Here is a 22,380-nt window from a genome sequence, read left to right as displayed (position 1 = left end):
TTTCTTGTTAGAATGCTGTTGTATAAAGGCTTAGCTTTTATACTCGGCCAGCGTTATTCTAAAAGCCTTCTAGACTCCTCTGACCTCACCTCCCCATTCTTCTGTTTGCAGATTTTAATGCCAGATTTGTGGGGAGGTGAGAGACCCATCGACGATGACCTCCTCGCCCAGCTGCTCGAGGGAGAAGAACAACCAATTGATCGCATTCACCAGATACCTTTCTCACGAGCCTCTTCCAGACCGCATCCTTCTCTCCAATGGCCTGTTCAAAGTCTTCTGGCAAGAAAAGGCCCGAATCTGAAAGTAACCCTACTTTTCCTGCCCAGCTTGGCTTGCAGGCGGGGGCTCCCTTGACCAGTGGTCGAGATAATCTTGTTCCTAACCCTAATATCCAAACTAGGGCTCGTCCTCGTCATAGGAATCCGCCTGATGTCGAGTGGTACACTCCCCCGGCCAGTTCGATGACCCTTCGGATGGTCGCCAACTGCTTCAGAAAATTCCCCCTTACGGGGGTAACCATTACACGTCCTACTGCAGACCAGAGGGCTAACCGTCCAGGAGGAGCGAACAGCGCCTGGTCCCGGTATCACATTGAAGCGGGGGCTTATCTCCCTCTTCATCCTTTCTTTGTAGGGGTGGCCAATTATTTCGGCGTCGCTCCCTTTCAAATAACCCCCAACGGATATAGGATGTTGGCTGCACTCTATGTCCTGTACAAGCTTAACAAATGGCCAGAACCTTCACCTCATGAGGTTAACTACCTCTTCGACCTCAAGTCCAATCCTCAGCACAACGGGACGGCTTTTTTCACTTATGTCACCAGGAAACCGGCCGGACGTTCCTGAGTGGTACTACTCATGTCTCGAACGTGGGGCATTATAATAAGGAGTACTTCTTTACTCCGAACATAGCCAGTAACAACTTGGCCTTCGCGAGAGGAGGTAAGAGCTTGTCTTTCGCTGGTCGATACTTTTCCCCAGAGTATATTCTTTCATTTTTTCTCAATTTTGACCTGTTTTTCAGGCCCCTGGTTACGTCCGACTCCAACACCAGACATGGTGTTGAGGTCCAATGCTCTGGCCAGGATGTCTGATGCAGCGAAAAGCGTCAAGGCCCTAATTCTTGAAAAGAACTTGAGGTCATCTGGCCTCCTGGCTCCTCGCCATGAAAATAGAGGGTCCGTGGTGGATGAAGCCACTGCCGAGGGGGTTCCCGAGCAGCAACCTCCTGTGCCTTCTCCCAGGAGGAGGCCTACAGGAGTTACGATCAGGGAACCCACGGGCAGCCCTTCTGCAGAAAGGCCTTCTGCTCCCCAAGGCAAGGGGAAAGAAAAAGCCACAGAGCCTGTTGTTGACTTGGGAGAGTCTTCTGATGACAATGGTAACGTTATTTCGCTTTTAAATGGTTTGCCAATTCCCTGTCATATGTTTGACGGGGACGGTAACTTTACATATGCTCCAAATCTAGGGCCAGACTTCTTCATGCCAGAAAATGAGTATATGATTAATAGAGTCAATAGTGTAGCGACCAGTAGTTGTAGCTCAGGTATTCACTTTATTATCTTCTTTCTGTTGTATTACTTACTTTCACCTTTCTCTTCCCTTACTAACCTCTTGTGTTTATTTTCATGCAGATATGTCGACTCCCAACATTTTTGACATGTACCAGGCCGAAGAGGAAGAGGAAGTCCCTCAACTTCAACGGAGGTCAAAGAAGCGAACTGGTGGAACCAGTCAAGGCCCTTCAGCCAAGAAGAGTCGATCAGAAGACCTTCCTCAGGGTACACCGACTGGGCAAAGTCCTGCGCCAACTGGGCGAACTCCTACCCCTCCTCCAGCTCCTTCTGAACAGCAAAACACTCCTGTTCGGTCCAATCCTCCAGCTGCGCCTGCTAGGGAGCAGCTTTCTCGCGAAGAGGCCCATGGGGCCAGGCTCGTGAGCCGTGCCATCCGATCTGCCAAGGACCGACTTGAACGCATAGGCAAAGGTGAGCGTGTTGGGACCGCCATGATCCAAGCTGAAGAGCTACCGGTCGACCAGATCCTAAACAGGGCTCTGAACGAGATCTCCAGCGTAAGTGTTTCTTTATTCTTTAAGTCTTTTAGTTTTTTAGACCTCGTGATAAGTCCTAACTTATTTTTCTTTCATTCACAGGCCTTACTTTATGCCACTACCGCTCATACCCGAGCCCAGGCTTATTTTGAGCAGGTCGAGGCTAAAGTCCTCGAGAAACATCAGGTGAAGGCGGCCGAGGAGCTTTCTGCTGTTGAGGCTAAGCATGCTAAGGAGCTGGAGACGGTGGTCCGAGAGAGGGATGCAGCGGTGACCAAACTGTCCGCGGCCGAAGCTGCAAAAGATGCAGCGGTTAAGCTAAGGGAAGAGTACCGGTCGTACAACAAAACTCATCTCCGCGAAATCAAGCATCTGGAGGGGGTAGTCAAGACTAAGGACGATACTATTGCCACTCTTGAGGGCAAGGTGCAGCAGTTGGAGCTTGACAACTCCAAGAATCTGGAAAAGTACAAAAGGACCACACTCCGATGTTTCTATAACTTCTGGAAACACAATCAGGGTGCTGACTTTAGCTACCTTTCAAAGGAAGTCAGAGTTGCGGAGTTGGCCCGGTGCGCTGCTCAACTGGCTGAAGAGGAGGCAAGAGCTGCGACTCCTGCAACCCCAAGCGTCGTTGGTTTGGAAGAAGAAACCATCGAGGAAGTGACTGACCAGGATGCTGCCCAGGACCCTCCTGCCCCCCAGGCCTCTTAACTTTTATTAACTATTTTTCTTTTTTTTTGAACATGCGACCCACAGGTCGTGATGTAAAGACAATAGTTTCTTTTTACACTTTGCTGCACGGGCAGTAAATCTTTTTTATTTGAACAGTTACATCCAAACAGCAATGCTTGCGGTGTAAAAGCTTAAATCTTGGTGCTATAATATTTTTACTTATTATAACATTTGTCCGTATGACCGAACTTAGCATAGTACTTTGGCATGATTTAACAAAACATAAATTTTGAAAAATACACTAAGTACTGTAGCATGCTTTCACTCATTTTGTTCACGTGTTTACATACATTGAGAGTATGTTTTGCTATCGATGTACCTTATATGCCCCCCAAGTGATCGAGGAGCTTTAGGTCCTTGGTCACTTGCCTTGACCATGGCCTGTTCGAACATTCCTGTTCGTGTGGAAAAAAAATGATACTTGTGATACAGCAAAACAACACACGTAATGAACAAATACTTGCAAATGTAAATTCACAAAAGGTTGGCAAGAATGATTAGCTGAGCACAGTCCCTTATAATCTCGTATTAAAAATGGACTAACATGTCTTTACGAGTGATTCTGAAACAGAATCTTACATATACGAGCAGTTAGCCATACATCGTGGCTAACCCTCTTTGCAAAACTTGTAAAAATTAATAGAAAAATTTAAACAAGCCAGTCCTTTAAGAAGGGCTGTTTATTGATAATACTTGCGCAGGTGTTCTCCATTCCAATAGCGCGGAACGAGATCTCCGTTTAAGCGTGCAAGTTTGTAGGTGCCTGGGTGAAGGACTTCTTCAATCTGGTAAGGTCCTTCCCAGTTAGGTCCGAGCACGCCAGCAGTGGGGTCGCGGGTATTTAAGAAAACTCGTCGTAGCACCAAATCTCCGACGTTGAATTTTCTTTCTTTAACTTTGGAGTTAAAGTACCGGGCGACTTTTTGCTGGTAAGCAGCAACTCGGAGTTGAGATTTTTCTCTTATCTCATTGATCGAGTCTAAGGACTCCATCATCAACTGGCTGTTCGCGTTCTGGTCGTAAGTCAAACGCCGATGTGAGGGGGGATCTAGCTCGACAGGTAACATTGCCTCATATCCGTAGGCTAGAGAAAATGGGGTATGCCCCGTCGTTGTTCGATGAGATGTTCTATACGACCAGAGGACTTCAGGTAGCTGTTCTGGCCAGGCTCCCTTAGCTTCTTCAAGCCTTTTCTTCAGGGTGTCCTTGAGGGTTTTGTTTACAGCTTTCACTTGCCCATTCGCTTGGGGGTGCGCGACTGAAGAAAAACTCTTAATAACTCCGTGCCTCTCGCAGAAATCGGTGAACAGGTCGCTGTCAAATTGGGTCCCGTTGTCTGATACTATCTTTCTGGGCAAACCATACCGGCATACAATGTTCTTGATGACAAAGTCGAGAACTTTCTTGGTCGTGATAGTTGCGAGTGGTTCAGCTTAAACCCATTTCGTGAAGTAATCGACTGCCACAACTGCGTACTTTACTCCTCGTTTTCCTGTTGGCAGTGACCCAATCAAGTCTATTCCCCATATTGCGAAAGGCCACGGGCTCTGCATCTGCTTTAGCTCGTTTGGAGCTGCTCGTGGGATTTTGGAGAACCTTTGACATTTATCACACCTTCGTACGTACTCCATTGAATCCTCGTTCATTGTTGGCCAGAAATATCCCTGTCTAAGAACTTTTTTCGCCAAGCTCTGCCCCCCAGCGTGATCTCCGCAGAAGCCTTCATGCACCTCTTTCATGAGTTCCTTAGCTTTTTCTGATGTAATGCACCTGAGCAGTGGCATTGAATATCCTCTTCGGTACATAACACCGTCGAGAAGTATGTATCTAGCAGCCCGCCTTTGCAGGGTTCTGGCCTTGTTTCTATCTGCTGGCAATGTCCCATTTGTCAGATACTCCAAGTAAGGAGCCATCCATGTATCTTCTGTACGAATTTCCATGTTGGCTTCGACCACATCAATGCTTGGTTTACTTAATCTCTCTACTGGGACTATGTTCAAGGTGTCAGCATCTTTAGCACTTGCAAGTTTGGCCAAGGCGTCTGCATTCGAATTTTGGTCTCGCGGAATCTGCTGGATGGTGTGCTTTGTAAACTGGGCTAGCAAATATTTCGTTTTGTTAAGGTAGGCCATCATCCTTAATCCTTGCGCTTGATATTCTCCCAGGACCTGATTCACGACCAGCTGAGAGTCGCTGTAAATATCGAGCGCTTTTATACTCATATCCCTGGCCATTCTCAGTCCAGCGAGGAGCGCTTCGTATTCTGCTTCATTGTTTGACGCTGCGAAGTCAAACCTGATTGCGCAGTGAAATCGATGCCCTTCGGGCGTTATCAATATCACTCCCGCTTCAGCGTGGGATTCATTGGATGACCCATCCGTGAATAACTTCCACGAAGGAGTCTCGTCTTGAGGCATGGGCGCGTCAGGTTGTTTGCACAGCTCACTGTTGGGGAGTTTGGTGAACTCCGCAATAAAATCGGCCAAGGCTTGCCCTTTTATTGCTACTCGCGGTGAATAAGTTACATCGAACTGTCCTAATTCGACCGCCCATTTTAACAGTCGTCCAGCCGCCTCAGGTTTTTGGAGGACTTGCCGAAGGGGCTGGTCGGTCAGAACTGTGATAGGATGGGCTTGGAAGTACGGACGTAACTTTCTGGAGGCTAGAATTAAGCAATATGCTAATCTTTCGATCGGTGGATATTTCAATTCTGCACCGATAAGCCTTTTGCTGACGTAGTAAACAGCTTTCTATACGCTTTCTTCCTCCCGTATTAGTACCGCACTAGCAGCAACTTCGGTAATCGCCAGATAAATATACAAAGTCTCTCCTTTGATTGGTTTTGATAGGATGGGAGGTTGCGACATATGAGCCTTTAAGGTCTGGAATGCTTGCTCGCAGTCTTCCGTCCATTCAAACTTCTTATTTCCCCTGAGTAGATTGAAGAATGGAACGCACTTGTCAGTTGATTTTGAGATAAATCTACTCAGGGCACCGATCCTTCCGGTCAGGCTTTGTATATCCTTGATTTTCTTCGGCGACTTCATATCGATCAGGGCTTTTATCTTGTCGGGGTTGGCTTCGATTCCTCTTGAATTTACTATAAACCCCAAAAACTTCCCTGATCCGACTCCAAAGGAACATTTGAGGGGGTTTAATTTCATCTGATACTTGTTCAACACGTCAAAGCATTTATGCAAATCCCTCACATGTCCTTCTGCCCTTTTGGACTTTACGAGCATGTCATCCACATATACCTCCATGCTTATCCCAATTAGCTCTTTGAACATGTGGTTGACCAGTCGTTGGTAAGTCGCACCTGCGTTTTTCAGTCCGAAGGGCATTTCTTTGTAACAATACAAGCCCGTATCGGTCCGAAAGCTGGTGTGATCCTCGTCAGGGGGATGCATGCTGATTTGGTTGTAACCCGAATACGTATCCATGAACGAGAGGATCTCATGTCCTGCAGTTTCATCGACTAGCTGGTCGATCCTCGGGAGTGGGAAGCAATCTTTTGGGCAGGCTTTATTGAGGTCTGTAAAATCCACACAGGTTCGCCACTTGCCGTTAGGCTTGGGGACCAGCACCGGATTTGAGACCCACGACGGATAAAACGCTACCCTGATGAACCCATTTTCTTTAAGTCTTTCGACTTCTTCTTTTAAGGCCTTTGATCTATCTTTATCGAGCAGCCTTCTTTTCTGTTGCACCGGTGGAAAGGCTTTGTTTATGTTCAGGACATGGCTGATTACTGCAGGGTCTATCCCAACCATGTATTTATGTGACCAGGCGAAAACTTCCTGGTTCTCTTGCAAGAATCTCACCAGTGCCTTCTTTGTGGTAGGTTCTAAATTCTTCCCAACCCTTACGACTCTGGTTGGGTCTTTTTCATCGAGTTGGACCTCTTCCAGGTCCTCGATGGGTCCTATATTTTTTTCAAAATCCCCAAAGCGAGGATCCAAATCTATATCCTCACTTTGGGAAACACCCTATTTGGTGACTTTACCACCTGATTGGGTTTGTCTGTCTTCTGTCATCTGCAATCATTCTGGGGTAGCGCTCCTCGACGCTCCACTTTTTGCCTTTGTGATCGAGGCGTTATAGCACTCCCTGGCTTCCCTTTGGTTTCCCAAAACGCATCCTACCCCTGTGTCCGTTGGGAACTTCATGGCTAGGTGCCACATGGAGATGATGGCCCTCAACTCAACCAGTATGGGTCTCCCAATAACGACGTTATACGCTGAAGGACAATCGACCACTACAAAAGTGGCGAGTAGTGTCCTTGAGGCAGGCGTTGTACCCGTTGTTACTGGGAGTTTGATCATTCCGGCTGGTGCGAGTCCTTCTCCAGAGAAGCCGTATATGGTTTGATTGCAGGGCTCCAAGTCCTTTACGGACAACTTCATGCGTTCCAGCGTTGATTTATACAGGATGTTCACTGAACTTCCTGTATCGACCAGTACTCTTTTTACCATCATATTGGCCATCTGGATATCCACGACCAGCGGATCGGAATGTGGGAACCGGACGTGCTGGGCATCGCCCTCAGAGAAGGTTATCCCGCACTCCTCTGAGCGAGCCTTTTTCGGCGCGCGGTCCTCCACAGTCATCATCTCGATGTCCTGGTCGTGGCGTAGAGTTCGAGCATATCGTTCTCTGGCCTTTCCGCTATTTCCCACGAGGTGCGGGCCTCCACAGATGGTTAAGAGCGTTCCGGCTACGGGGGCAGGCTGTAATGGTGGCGAGCGCTGGCGTGTGGACGTCTGCTCGTTGCCACCTGGAGCTTCTCGTTGGGAAGTTCCCGAGGCCCGTACGTACCTTCTCAAGTGTCCTTGTCTTATAAGGAACTCGATTTCGTCTTTTAACTGGTTGCATTCATTAGTGTCATGTCCGTAGTCGTTATGGTAACGACAGAACTTGGTGGTGTCTCTTTTCGAAATGTCTTTTCGAATGGGCCCAGGTTTCTTGTAAGGCACACTAGAGCTCGTGGCCTGGTAAACCTCTCCCCGAGACTCGATGAGGGCAGTGTAGTTAGTGAACCTAGGTTCATAACGATTACCCTTGGCTCGTTTATTGTCGGAGGTGGAAGGCTCGTTATATGGCCGTTTCCCACCATTTTTGCCATTACCGTTGCCGTTTTTATGGCCTTTGTTGTTGCCATCAGGTTTGGACCCATTGGCGGCTTTGGAAGGTTCGGTGGCCTTTTTACCCTTGTTCGAGGGTTTCCCATCGTCAGCAATGGCTTCCTCGAGCTTTATGTAACGATCGGCTCGATCCAAGAACTCTTGGGTCGTTTTAACTCCTTCCTTTCGGAGACTCTTCCAGAGGGGAGAGCAACGCTTTACCCCTGCGGTAATGGCCATCATCTTGCCTTCGTCTCCTACTGTTTTTGCTCCAGCCGCCGCCCTCATAAACCGTTGGACGTAGTCCTTCACTGACTCTCCGTCCTGCTGGCGGATCTCGACCAGTTGGTTTGCTTCGGTCGGGTGGACACGACCCGCGTAGAACTGCCCGTAGAACTCCCTTACGAACATTTCCCAGGAAACTATGCTCGCAGGTGGGAACTTAAAAAACCATTCTTGCGCGGCTTCAGAAAGTGTTGCAGGAAAGATCCTGCACCGAGCGTCTTCGGACACTTTCTGAATGTCCATCTAGATTTCAAACTTATTCACATGCGAGACGGGATCCCCGTATCCATCAAAGTTCGGGAGCGTATGCATCTTGAACTTGCTGGGAGTCTCTGCGTTGGCTATCCTTTGGACAAAAGGAGTGCCTTTTCTTCTATCGTGGTCGATGTAAGAGGTTCTTCCCCCGACCAGCTGTTGCACAGCCTGATTCAGTGCGTCTATCTGGGCTTGCAATGCAGTAGGAATAGGTGCGGTCTCTATTGCTGGGGGGATGTTCTCACCATGCTTCTCTCGACGATCATTGAGTATGTCCCTTAGGTCTTCCTCCCTTCTCCGTTGCTCGCTACCTCCGAGCCGGTTGAAGACATTATTTTGCCTGGGTTGCCCCCCAGCATCTTGTCTATTTGGTTGGTCACCTTGAGGTATTTGGCTCCTACTTTTAACTCTATTTCCGTTCCTCCCATCAGCATTGCCCTTGCCTGAGTCAGCCTCGTTGTATCCGTGGCCATCTTTGAACCTTGATTGGCTGTGGTAAGATTGGATGTTCCCTCTATTCCCGTCTCTGGCAGAAACGCCCCGAGCGTTAGAGGGTGGCCTGTGCTGGTTGCGATGTCCCCGTGCATTATCATGCCGTGGGGGTCCACGGACCGCAGAGCCTAACTCCGAGTCCCTCCTGTTACCAGGAGGGTAGTGACCTCTGTTCGCTTGGTGTGGCCCATCATTCTCACGGCGTCTAGGACTACGAGGCTATCGTTCGGCCCTATTCTGCCTTTGCTACGGGGGATTACCTCGAGCAGCTTGGGATGGTGGATTTGCCTCGGGGTCCAGTGGGACGTCGTCATGGGGCATCTGAGGCTGCTCGGGCCTTTGCGGACTTGAAGGATGGATTGGTGGGCTAGGATTGGGACCCTCCTGAGGTGGCCCATTCTCAGGTTGGTTAGGTTGCGAGGCAGGTGCGGCCTGATTTCTTGCCAACAGCAAGGCTGCTTCGAGGGCTGCCATGGCCTCAGTCTGGCGGCGATCCACCTCTGCTTGTCTCTCGCTCAACTCCGCCCGCTGACGATCAAGTTCCTGCTGCTGCCTTGCCACGGCTTCTGCGGCAGTCTCTTGATTGGCCCTCAGACTAGCCAATTCTTCTTGCAACGCGCCCAGGGTGCTCTTCAGCGTCGCATCGTCCATTTCCTCCTCTTCAAAATCTAGTTACGGCTCATCTTCCGCCATGCTTGCGGGTGGAGGAGGAGGTGGTGGATTTGACGGTGCAGCGGCGACAGTCTGGCCAGCTTTCCTTCCTGCTTTCGCCATCAGTTTTCTTAACAGCAATGAATTGTCCTCTCAATGAAAGCACCAGAATGTTGACCCACGATTTGGCCAACTGACACGGAGTCAAAATATGAATGATATGGACGAATATAAAGAGAATAATATAATGACGAAAGTAAAGAAAACACAGCAATTTATAGTGGTTCGGCCCCAGGATCTGGTAATGACCTATGTCCACTTAGAATTATATTGATATGAAATCAGAAGTGTGATCAGAGAACTCGGGTTCAGTGAGTTTCAGCACTTCACCTAAAGCAATACAAGTTTTCTAGGAGAAATTCTATCTCTCTATGATTTTTCAGCCAAAAAGTCCCCTTCCCTTGAGCTATATCTTGCTATTTATAGGCTCAAGGAGGGTTACAGAATATTGTTGCAGATATTATCCCCTGAATAGTGGGATATTCAGAAGATTGCATGAGATAAATTCGGGATTCACAAAGATCTTCCCATAAATGTTGCTTTGCCAGCGGAACCACCGACCAGACTGGTCGTGGCAAGGATAGGCTTGTCCTGCTTCTGGTGTGTCCCCTGGTCGATACTCTAACAGATGCTTCCAAGTATCAGCCACGTATCAAGAAATTATTCGCCACGACACAAATGCTAATTTACCTGATAACAGTATATATCTAACAAATATATTTTTTTCTTTCAATTTAATTGATTATTAAATTAATTTAAATTTAGATTAAAATAATTTCAATTTAAATTAATATTATTTCAATTTAATTGATTATTAAATTAATTTAAATTTAGATTAAAATAATTTCAAATTAAATTAAAATAATTTCAATTTAATTAATTATTAAATCAAATTAAAATAATATTAATTATAAATTTATTTAATTTATTTTTTTTAAATGTGGGAGACTTTCAATGTCTCCCATTGGGAGACGTGGGAAGTGACTCACCTCTCCCAATGGGAGACGTGGGATGTCTCCTAGGGACTTCCCACGTCTCCCATTGGGAGAGGTGAGTCACTTCCCACGTCTCCCAATGGGAGACGTGGGATATATACCTACAATGACCCTAGCAACAACGTCTCACTAAGTGAGAGACATTGTAGACTTCCAATGTCTCCCAATTAAAGTCATAAAACCTCTATTTTGTTGTAGTGAAAAATCTTTATCGATCGGACATAAATTCTATCAGGTTGGCCAGATCACTTTATCACAACTCCGAAAAGCCAACACATTTATTGACTATTAATGCGCCATTTACTGACCATGTATTGCCACTTGTCACTTCTGACTGCCAAGTCATCGTACTGAATTTTTTGGGGATAACAACAACAGTAACATAGTTTAATGAAAATAATAACACAAAAGTTTCTCGAGCTGCGTCGTTGACAAAAATTTTTGTCGATTTTCTCAAATGGCTATCTTTCAAAGTATCAATAACATGTTCATCAGGGTTCACCTAAACAAATGTAGAGATAGGAAGTTAGAATGTAAAATTTTGTTAAATTAAATTAATATTTTTACTTACAAATTGGTGACGCTTAGCTGCCATCAATTTTGTGCCTTGCGTCGATGTATACTTCATTTCTTTTCTGTTTTCTTGTTTTGGTTGGATCGCGCAATAAATTTTGGGCTAAAAAACAACTGAACAATATCTTTCCAACTCTCCTTGGTGCAATGGTCAGGTGGGGAAATGAGAACACTCTCCAAATCTTCCGGCTTAGAGTAATATTTTTTGAAGTAAGTTTGTCTGATGTTCTTTCTCTCAGAATATCTTTTGCGCATCTCTATGTAGATAGTTTTCATAACTCTCTCGGGTTCTGGATGACCATCAACATTATAAAAATGCTACATTAAAAAATAACACGTTAGTTTAATTTGTAAATGATTTTAATAAAAAAAATTATACCACAAGACTTGTTCTAAATTTTTACCTTCATCTTTTGTACGACTTGTTCCTTAAATTGTTGAGGTACATCAGCAAAATCCAATTAATGTCCTAGCAACAACAAGGTGACTTGGAGGCCTATCTCGCGGAAAAAAGCTTGGTCCTCTAAGCCAACCACTTTGTCCATCCTAGGATCTAGCTGAAGATCTAGTGGTTTCCCGGCATTCCGCCTTCGAATTTCAAGTGGTATTACTTGTTCGACAGTACAGCTCAAATTTCTCAAGAGAGCTCGGATTACTTGTTCGACAGTACACAGATCTGGACTGTCCTCAATGGTCAAAAGTATCAAATGCCTCGAAATAAAGAATACTTGCACATCTGGAGGTAAGTAGTTTATGTATTTTTATGTTAATTCTAATTTTATGTTATATATCATATATACTAATAAATGTTTGTAAATTAGGATGATTTGTTTGATATTGGGCGTACTAGATATGGATATGGGCACATGCCTGGGATCTTGAGAGGCATTTATACATCGTGTGCTAAAAAGTATTATGACTAGAAGTACGATATTAAAGAGCATATAACGATTAATGGGCCACAAAATCGTTATGGTGGTTGCACAGGTACGCAGTGGCAAAAAGCCATTGAATTTTTTCGACGCTTAGAAATTACTGTATTAATTTCTTGCTAAACTTAACTATCTTAATTAAATATATTACTAACGATAACTTTTTGCATAAATGTTCTGTGGTCAACAAGGAAAATAGGAAGAAACTAAAAGAGCTTAGCTATGGAGGTTCTCAGTCAATCCCAGCGCTGCGCTATAAAAAAGTTAGTTAATTAATTTTTTTTTAGTTTGCTTTTCTTATTTACGTTTAATTATTAATTTTATAAAAATATATGTACGTGACAGCGCAATTTAGAAACTGGGCAACTTGAACCCATCCCAGATAGCTAGATGGATACTCACCATAAATCAGGCACAGGGTGGGTGATAGAGATAGCCAAAAATACTTGGGTACGTTAAGTTTTTTTAAACATTTTTCAAAATTTTAATTGTTTGTTTACAATACATAATTACATTATACATTGTATCATAGGGTGCATATCGCGACACACAACAGACACAGACAACTAATACTGAGAGTTTCACACCAGTTTCGAGTGCGCCTGAAGATGAAGACATATCTTTGGTACAAACTGTCTTCGAAAAACGACGGGGCCACCAAAAAGGATATGGACGTATCCTTAACATAAGGGATCGAACCATTTGATTTTCATCCTTCACAAACTAGAGATGAAGAGATGTCTGAGAAGAGAGAGCGTGTTCGACAATTAGAGGAGCATGTCCGGACTCATTGTATCACCCCGAGATCTCAATGTGCCCCACCACCACCCGATGATCCCGATGTTGGAGCACCGACTCAGTAGGACTTATGTATGAATTTTATTACTATGGACTATTACATTATCATGTTTAAGACAACTCTTTATTTTGATTCAGCAAACATACTATTATGTTTTTATTTATATGTTTAATATAAATGTTTTAATTTTATTCTATTGTTTTATATTTAATTCAAATTAAATAAATAAATAAATAAGTGAATAAACATTACAAATAAAAAAAAAAATCCGGTTTAGTCTATACCGAAGACATTGTCCTCGGTATATCCCATTAATACGACAAATTTGGGTTGGTTGTGCCGATGACATTTTGCACTCTATACCGATGACATTGTCCTCGATACAACCTATACCGAGAACTTGTTGATTGTTGTCGGTAGAAGTTTACCTCTACCGACGCGGCTATACCGAGGACTTACTGCCGACAACATGTTCTCAATAGAGGATATACCGAGAACATTTAGGCTTATACCGATGACATTTGTCATCAGTATAGGCCTTGTTTTTTGTAGTGTCTCCTAGCTATTATAAATTGACATATTAAGTAATAAATTTGTAAATATATGTAATTATAATCTCTCATGCAAGTATAAATATATTATATAAAAGTTCTTTGGCCAAATGACCTATTGTTTAAAGTCATTTCGCTCTCTAGCTTAGTTTTAATAATTTTTTGCAAAATTGTCTCATAATTTAGACAGCTAGTCGAAAATTTAGATAGGTAGTCGAAAAATTCAAACAGTCGGTCGAAAATTTTAGACAGCTTGCCAAAAAGTTTAGACAACTAGTCGAATTTTAGACGGATGTTATTTTGCAAAAAATATCAAAAGTAGGACAGAGTACAAAATCACTTAAAAAAATATATTTTCACAAATTTTCCATTATACAAATACATCAGCTAGGTCATTCGTTAATTACTAATTAATAAGTCGTCACAGTATAGTTCTTTGAGTGAAAAAGCTTAAAGGGCTAATAAATACTCAATCGACAAAAAACAAGCAAAACGACAATTACATAAAACAACTAGCGTCTAAATACTAAAACATAATGTAAACCAAAATGACAGATTAATGTACTATAATTAATTCCACCCTGAATCTTGGTTGAATAAATAAAATAAAATAAAATTTTGAACATTTGATTGCTAAGCAATTAATGGTTTTCTTTTACCATCTTAATTAATTTCTAGTATCACCTTAATTCCTTCATTTTATATTATTAAGCTAGTTATTTACATTACAAGTCTTGCAACAGCATTTTTTCTTTCTTTAATATTATTAACAAATTAATTAATTTGTCATATATATTATTGGTTGAATATATATAATCCAACAACACCCAATATATGTACTAATTGTCTAATCAACCCTAGATCTATTAGTAAGATTTAACTATATATACATATATATACAGAGAGAGAGAGAGAGAGAGAGAGAGAGAGATATTTATATAAAACCTTTGTCGTTGCATGCATTTTTGTTAAACCCTAGCTATATATAATCAACATACAGTTATACATGTATATATGATGAAGAAAGAAAAGACTGTACCAGGCATATTTATAAATACATATATATATAAACCAAAAATTTACTTCTCAAAAACAAGGTATGAAAGAAAGAACGTTCCAAGATCCATGCTCCAAGCTCAAGATTCAAACAAAAAAAGAATGAAAGAACGAATTGATTCAATATATCCAAACGAGAAAAACGACATTATAATTAGCAGAACGATGATCCATGACCTTGAAATTTACATTATATATCTTCCGCGCATACGGATAATCATCATACGGTGGAAATGGAATGAAAAAGTCTTGTGCTTGATACGACGATATCTTCCACTTAAGAACGTTTCCAAGATCCAAGATCAAAAAGAAAAAAGATTCAATATATATATCCAAACCTAAAAAACGACATAATTAGCAGAAGATGTCGTTCATGACCGTGATGGAATTGGAATGAAAGGATGTGGTTTATCATCTTGTCGATACACGGTGGTGGTGATGATTCGTCGAGCAAGATCAACACAGAACACGACGACATCTTCCGCTTTGAGGCAGCGACCATCGACCAACTTGGACCAGTTATCGCCGAACAACACTTCTCCGTCGGCTCTCAACTTCAACTTCGTCACCATCTCGATGTGCCGATACGTCTGGTCCCACACTCGAACCACAAAATTATCACGATTCAAATCTCCCGGCTCTGTTACTGCTTCTGCTACCTCTCTCGGCAGCTGTATCTGATGACGAAAACGACTGCTCATATCCGCCTCGGTCAGTTTTTTCACACACAGAAATGGCTGCTGCTGTTGATCAGAACGATCACGATGATGTTGGTGATGATCTTGTGGTTGTTGTTGGGGCAGGGGTGGAATCACAGTGCGGTTGTCCTCGCCGTCTAATCGGAGTACGGTGATATTGATGGTGTCATCATATAATTGCAAGAGAAGAACGTCTCCGACTCTGATGCCGCGATCTCTGACGAACGAGCTCCATTGGGCTCTGTAGGTTATTTTACCCTTTTATCCCTACACAACTCACACACACACATTAGTGTACAAGGTCATTCTTGATCTTTCTATATGTTTCTGATTTTTGTGGACAAAAATAGTGACACGTTATCTTTGTTGATTCTTTTAAAGTCTTTGATTTTAACTTTACCAATTTTATGCTTTACTTTGTGTTTGAACAGGCTTCGAGAGAACACCACAAGTATATATAAAATTGGGTAAACACATCAATACAGAACCAAAGCTCAAAGATAACCAAACCAGAAAAGAGATGAGAGGGAAAGAGATACAAACACGAGAGATTACAAGGTTCACCACCAAAATTTGGGGTTACATCCTTGGTGAGCTACCTCAGAGAAAGCTCGAGTCAAATCCATTATCAAGATCACAGTTTACAACAGATTTCTGGAGATTTCAGCCACAAGTCAGCTGATAATCTTGATGCTTCAACCAGGTATGAATCAAAAACTCTCAATCACTCTTTCTTTCTCTTTTCTTCTCTCTGGATTGAACCGATCCCTCACTTTTTTCTTCTCTCTAACACTTCTCTTTCTTTCTCTCAACTTGAGAGCTTCTCTCACTAGATTTCACTCAGGATCACTTCTCTTTCTTCTGGAGATTTTCGTTATAAGCTGTAAGTGTTTATGAACTCTCCTTCTTCTATTTATAGGGTCTGAGTAGTTAGGAATAACTAACTGTTTTCTGATCTTGGTAATAGTACGGTTGAACTTGTCTTTGGATTTGCTTCTAACTGCATGTTGTATTTGTGACAGGTCAGCTTATATGGGGAATTAATTTCAACAATTTCCACCTCATTCCTCATATAAGCTGATCTGATCTGAATAGTGTTTTCTCTGAGGGTCCTAGCTCTAGTCTCCTTAGGTCTAGCCTCCATTATCGACCCCTAACAAATTCATGCAGAGCTTGAATTTGTGAAGGGTTACAATTTTGGTTCCCATATCTGCAAGATTTTCTTCTGTAGGTATTTTCTGTATTGAAACCAACTCTTGTGTCACTTTGTCTCTGATAAAGTGATACTTGATTTCAATATGTTTTGTCCTGTCATGGAACACTGGATTTTTGCACAGATGTATACAACTTTGGCTATCTGAATACACTGTGGGAGTCTGTTTAGTCTTAGTAATTTCTTCTAGGAGACCCTGAAGCCATATTGCTTCCTTTATTGCTTCAGTAACAGCTATATACTCTGACTCAGTAGTTGACAAAGCAACTACTGGTTGGAGTTGTACTTTCCAGCTTACACAGCTTCCTCCTATTGTAAAGTAATAGGCTGTAGTTGACCTTCTACTGTCTTTATCACCTGCATAATCAGCATCACTGTACCCCTCTATAAGTAACTTGGAGCTAAGCCTTCTGTACACTAGGCCAACTGTAGTAGTCCCTGCTAGGTACCTCATAGTCCATTTCATTGCCTGCCAGTGCTCTTTTCCTGGATTAGCCATGTATTTGCTTAGGATGCTCATTACATGTGCTAGGTCAGGCCTAGTACATACCATTAGATACATAACAGAACCTACAGCATTGGAATAGGGCACCTCCTTCATCTCATCTATGGCTTTAGGTTCTGTTGGACATTGAGCCTTGGATAATTGATGCTGATAGGTTATAGGTTGCTTAGTTATCTTGGCATCTTCCATAGAAAACTTCTTTAGGATTTTGTTGATATAATCTTCCTGGTTTAGTATCAGTTTCCCTTTCTGCCTATCTCTTCTGATGTTCATTCCAAGTATTTTAGTAGCTTCCCCTAAGTCCTTCATTTCAAATTCAGCTTTTAGCAGGTTCTTCAAGTTTTCCACTTTGGCCTTTTCTTTGCTTATAACAAGCATATCATCTACATACAAGAGTAGGTAGATTGCTGTATGAGTTTCTGTCCCTTTGTAGTACAAGCAGTGGTCATAATAGCTTCTTAGATATCCTTGTTTTGTCATAAAGGTATCGAACCTCTTGTTCCACTGTCTAGGGGACTGTTTGAGTCCATATAAAGATCTTTCTAGTTTGCACACTAGGTTTTCTTCTCCCTTTTTAATGTACCCCTTAGGTTGCTCCATGTAAATGTCTTCTTCTAGCTCTCCATTTAGAAATGCAGTGGTAACATCCATCTGTTCTATCTCCATATCGAATTTAGTTGCCACAGCCAACATACTTCTGATTGTCTTATATTTCACAACAGGTGAAAATATCTCTGTATAGTCAATGCCCTCCTTTTGGCTAAACCCTTTAGCCACTAACCTTGCTTTAAATCTTACTGGATCACCTGGTTTGTTTCCTTCCTTATGCTTAAATAGCCATTTGCATGAAATCACATTCTTGCCAGGAGGCCTCTTGACTACTTTCCAAGTTTTATTCTTTTGTAGGGAACTCATCTCATCATCCATAGCATTTGACCATTTCTTAGCATCCTTACTATGCACAGCTTCTTCATAGGAACTAGGTTCTGTAGTTGTTGTAATTTCCATAGCACTTAGGAAAGCATAAGCTATTACTTCATTCCATGCATTGAAACTAAACCTCTGTGTAGGCTTAGGAACTCTCTTACTCCTGTCCTTTGTCAGTTGATAATCCCTTAGACTTTGATCTCCCTCATCTGTCCCTGTATCAACATGGTCTTCTATTTGTCCTGAGGTAGTTGGGATTGTCCTTTCAAGTTCTGGTTCCACCTGAGCTTGATCTTCAGTCTCTGGGCCTCTCTGAACTTGTTCCACCTGAACAAGTTCCACTTGATTCACATCAGGGTCCTCTTCTGTATTTTCCAGTGTGTTCTGTTGTATTTCAAAATCTGATATGCCTGCAGGGTTAGTTTGTATACCTGCACTAGGTGTGTTGTTAGAAATACAAGGAAATATATTTTCTTTGAAAATTACATCTCTGCTTATGATTGTCTTTAAACCCCCTTGATCTCTAAGCCAGATTCTATACCCTTTGACCCCATCAGGATAGCCTAAGAAAACTCCTTTAACAGCCCTAGGTTCTAACTTTCCAATGTTTTGATGTGCATATGCTGCACAACCAAAAACTCTAAGGTTGGATAGGTCTGGTGGCTTTCCAGACCAGACCTCTTCTGGTGTCTTTAAGTTTATGGCACTAGATGGGCACCTATTAATCAAATAAGCTGCAGTTACAACTGCCTCACCCCAGAACCCCTTAGACAGACCTGAACTGAACAACATACACCTAGATTTATTTAATAGGGTTCTATTCATTCTCTCTGCAACCCCATTTTGTTGTGGTGTGTGCCTCACAGACTTGTGTCGCATAATACCCTGTTCCTTACAGTAATGATTAAACAAATCATTACAAAATTCTAACCCATTATTAGTTCTCAATACTTTGACCTTCCTATCAGTTTGGTTTTCCATTAAGGTTTTCCAATGCACAAACTTTTGAAAAGCATCATTTTTATTTTTAAGCAAATAAACCCATACTTTTCTTGAAAAATCATCAACAATAGAAAGGAAGTAAGAACATCCACCATAGGTTTTTTCTTTCTCTGGTCCCCATAAATCAGAGTGTATATATTCCATGATATGTTTTGATTTATGTGAGCCAGTGTTAAATTTCAGTCTGTGGTGTTTTCCCAAAATACAGTGTTCACAAAAATCTACCTTAGATACCTTATCTTTTCCAAGTAGGTTCTGGCTGTTGATTATTTGCAAGCCCTTTTCACTGATGTGCCCCAACCTCCTATGCCACAAAGTTGCTCTATCATCTTCAGGTGTAAGAACTGTGTTATTACAATTAGCAATAGGATCTCCACATAGGTAGTACAGGCCATCTTCCTTCATCCCTTTCATGATCACCATAGACCCTTTACACAGTTTCATTTGTCCATCTTTGATTCTACTTTCAATCTGCAAGTCATCAAGCACACTTAGAGAAATTAAATTTCTAGATAGGTTAGGTACATACCTCACCCCCCTTAGTGATCTGACTATTCCATCAAACATTTTGAAGCTCACAGTGCCTATGCCTTCAATTTCACATGTTTGATTATTTCCCAATATGACCTTTCCTCCCCTGATTTCCCTGTAATCAGATAACAAACATTTGTTGTTAGTCATATGGAATGTACAACCTGAATCTAGGATCCAGTCATTTTTTAAGGTATCTGCAGCTAGGTAAACCTCCCCACTGTCATAGCCATCAATGTAGTTGGCTTCTTGGTGATCTCTGTGCTTGTAACTGTCTGTTTTCTGTGGACCATTATCTTGTCCCTCAGATTTGTATTTGTTACTTTTCTTCCAGAAGTAACAGTCTCTTCTCATGTGACCAAGTTTCCCACAATGGTAACAGCCATTGGGATCTTTGGGATTCTTTGGTTGAAACCTTGGTTTCCCTGAATAGTGTTCTTTGCTGGATCCCCTACTCTGACTTCTTCCCTTCTTATGCCAGGGTTTTCTTTGATCTGATCTTCCCCTGCTTAAGTTTAATTCCCCATTTGAACCACTGTGTTTTTCAGTCTTCATTTCAAGATCCTTTGACTTCAAGGCAGAGATGACTTCTTCTAAGGTGATTTCAGTCCTTCCATATTTTATTGCATTCTTAACCTCTCTATAAGATTCTGGTAGAGAGTTAAGAATTATAATAGCCTGATTTTCATCACTCAAGGCTTCATTCTCACCAGAGTTAGCCAACTCTATATGCAATCTTAGAAACTCATCAAGATTTTGTTCCAATGTCTTTGAATGTGACATTTTGAATCCAAAAATCCTCTCCTTTAGGTATATCTTGTTAGTTAGGGACTTTTTCTGAAATTGCTCCTCCAATTTCCTCCATATCTTTGCAGGGGTTTCTTCTTTGTCAACCTGTCTTATAATTGCATCAGACAAGTTGAAAATTATAATTCCAGTTGTTGTTTCTAGCAACTCTTCCTTCTGAATTTTGGATGTTCCATCAGGCCATTCAATTGGGTCTTCTAGCACTCTAAGCAGCTTCTGTTGTGCTAGTAATGACCTAATCTTTCTTCTCCAAATTCTGTAGTCTCCAGATCCATCAAACCTGTCAATGTCCACCTTTATATTACTCATGTTAGTAAATTCAGAAACAATAATAGATTCTTTTAAAGGATACTCAGTTTGATTGTCTAATGGGACATCCTCAAACTCTTCTGGGTCAAGTGCTCCTCCTTGGGGACTTGATTCCTCCAGTCTTGATCTTCTCCTCTAATTTCTTGTGAGTTATTCTTGCTGTTGAGAACCTGGCTCTGATACCACTGTAGGTTATTTTACCCTTTTATCCCTACACAACTCACACACACACATTAGTGTACAAGGTCATTCTTGATCTTTCTATATGTTTCTGATATATGTGGACAAAAATAGTGACACGTTATCTTTGTTGATTCTTTTAAAGTCTTTGATTTTAACTTTACCAATTTTATGCTTTACTTTGTGTTTGAACAGGCTTCGAGAGAACACCACAAGTATATATAAAATTGGGTAAACACATCAATACAGAACCAAAGCTCAAAGATAACCAAACCAGAAAAGAGATGAGAGGGAAAGAGATACAAACACGAGAGATTACAAGGTTCACCACCAAAATTTGGGGTTACATCCTTGGTGAGCTACCTCAGAGAAAGCTCGAGTCAAATCCATTATCAAGATCACTGTTTACAACAGATTTCTGGAGATTTCAGCCACAAGTCAGCTGATAATCTTGATGCTTCAACCAGGTATGAATCAAAAACTCTCAATCACTCTTTCTTTCTCTTTTCTTCTCTCTGGATTGAACCGATCCCTCACTTTTTTCTTCTCTCTAACACTTCTCTTTCTTTCTCTCAACTTGAGAGCTTCTCTCACTAGATTTCACTCAGGATCACTTCTCTTTCTTCTGGAGATTTTCGTTATAAGCTGTAAGTGTTTATGAACTCTCCTTCTTCTATTTATAGGGTCTGAGTAGTTAGGAATAACTAACTGTTTTCTGATCTTGGTAATAGTACGGTTGAACTTGTCTTTGGATTTGCTTCTAATTGCATGTTGTATTTGTGACAGGTCAGCTTATATGGGGAATTAATTTCAACAGGCTCCTTCAATCTTGACACGCCCGAAGTTGCAGAACACCAGCCTAACGCCACGGCCTTCACCCACACCCATCGATCTGTCACTAATGAAAATACTCCGTCTTTGAAGAATAATCCTATGAGTTTCGAGGATAGCTGCTAGTGGATTCGGGAGAAACAAAGTGTTGATGTCCGTCACTACGCTTCCAAACAATAACTTCCCCATTCTCGAAAGATAGAAAAAGAAAATGGAGTCTCTGAGTGAGAGAGATAATGAAGATCGATAGTAGAGATTTAATGTTTGGATATTCTCTTAACGGATTTCGGCACCAACTACTTACTTATAATCGCTTTTAGTTAGTTAGTTAGGTAATTAACTGATTAGTTATTATTCTAACTTCTTTATGTCATTCTTGGATTTTCATTTTAGTTTTAATTTTATTTTAGAGTGTTGCTATTTGAAACTTTAAAGTCTCACTTAAAAAAAAAAAGCTATACGGAGAACATGTTCTCGGTATAGACATCTCAGATGCGCGATAACTTTTCGCGGTTAGTGCCTATACCGAGAACATATTCTCGTTATGGATTCAATAAATATCTCCAACTACGCAATCCCCATTCTTCTTCTTCTCTTTCCTTCAGTTTTTACAGACCCTGTAACGCCCTACTACCTTAGAGTCGTTACTAAGTGAGGTTAAAATGTACAATCAACTTGCTAAACATGGTTTTTAAAATAAAAGTGTGATTAAGTGAAAATCTAGGCTGTAATCTTTAAAAAGTACTCTATTTCATTAAAAGTTCAAGAGTTTAACATTCGGGATCCCATAATTCAGTTTATAAAATATTTACAACTCA

The 22,380-nt window shown here is 41.8% G+C and overlaps 1 long non-coding RNA gene across 2 annotated transcripts; it reads left to right on the top strand.

Moving 5' to 3' along the window:
• Window positions 1-15,626: 15,626 nt before the first annotated feature.
• Window positions 15,627-21,400, top strand: LOC133780248 (uncharacterized). 2 transcript variants are annotated; one of them, XR_009869185.1, is made up of 3 exons: window positions 15,627-15,960; window positions 16,091-16,140; window positions 20,927-21,400. It is a non-coding gene; the product is annotated as an uncharacterized LOC133780248 (long non-coding RNA). The 2 variants fall into 2 exon arrangements; XR_009869184.1 differs by lacking the exon at window positions 20,927-21,400 and adding an exon at window positions 16,280-16,309.
• The last annotated feature ends 980 nt before the right edge of the window (window positions 21,401-22,380 follow it).

Source organism: Humulus lupulus, chromosome 5 (genome assembly GCF_963169125.1).
Source record: "Humulus lupulus chromosome 5, drHumLupu1.1, whole genome shotgun sequence".
NCBI lineage: Eukaryota > Viridiplantae > Streptophyta > Magnoliopsida > Rosales > Cannabaceae > Humulus > Humulus lupulus.
This window is presented reverse-complemented; position numbering and strand designations above follow the sequence as displayed.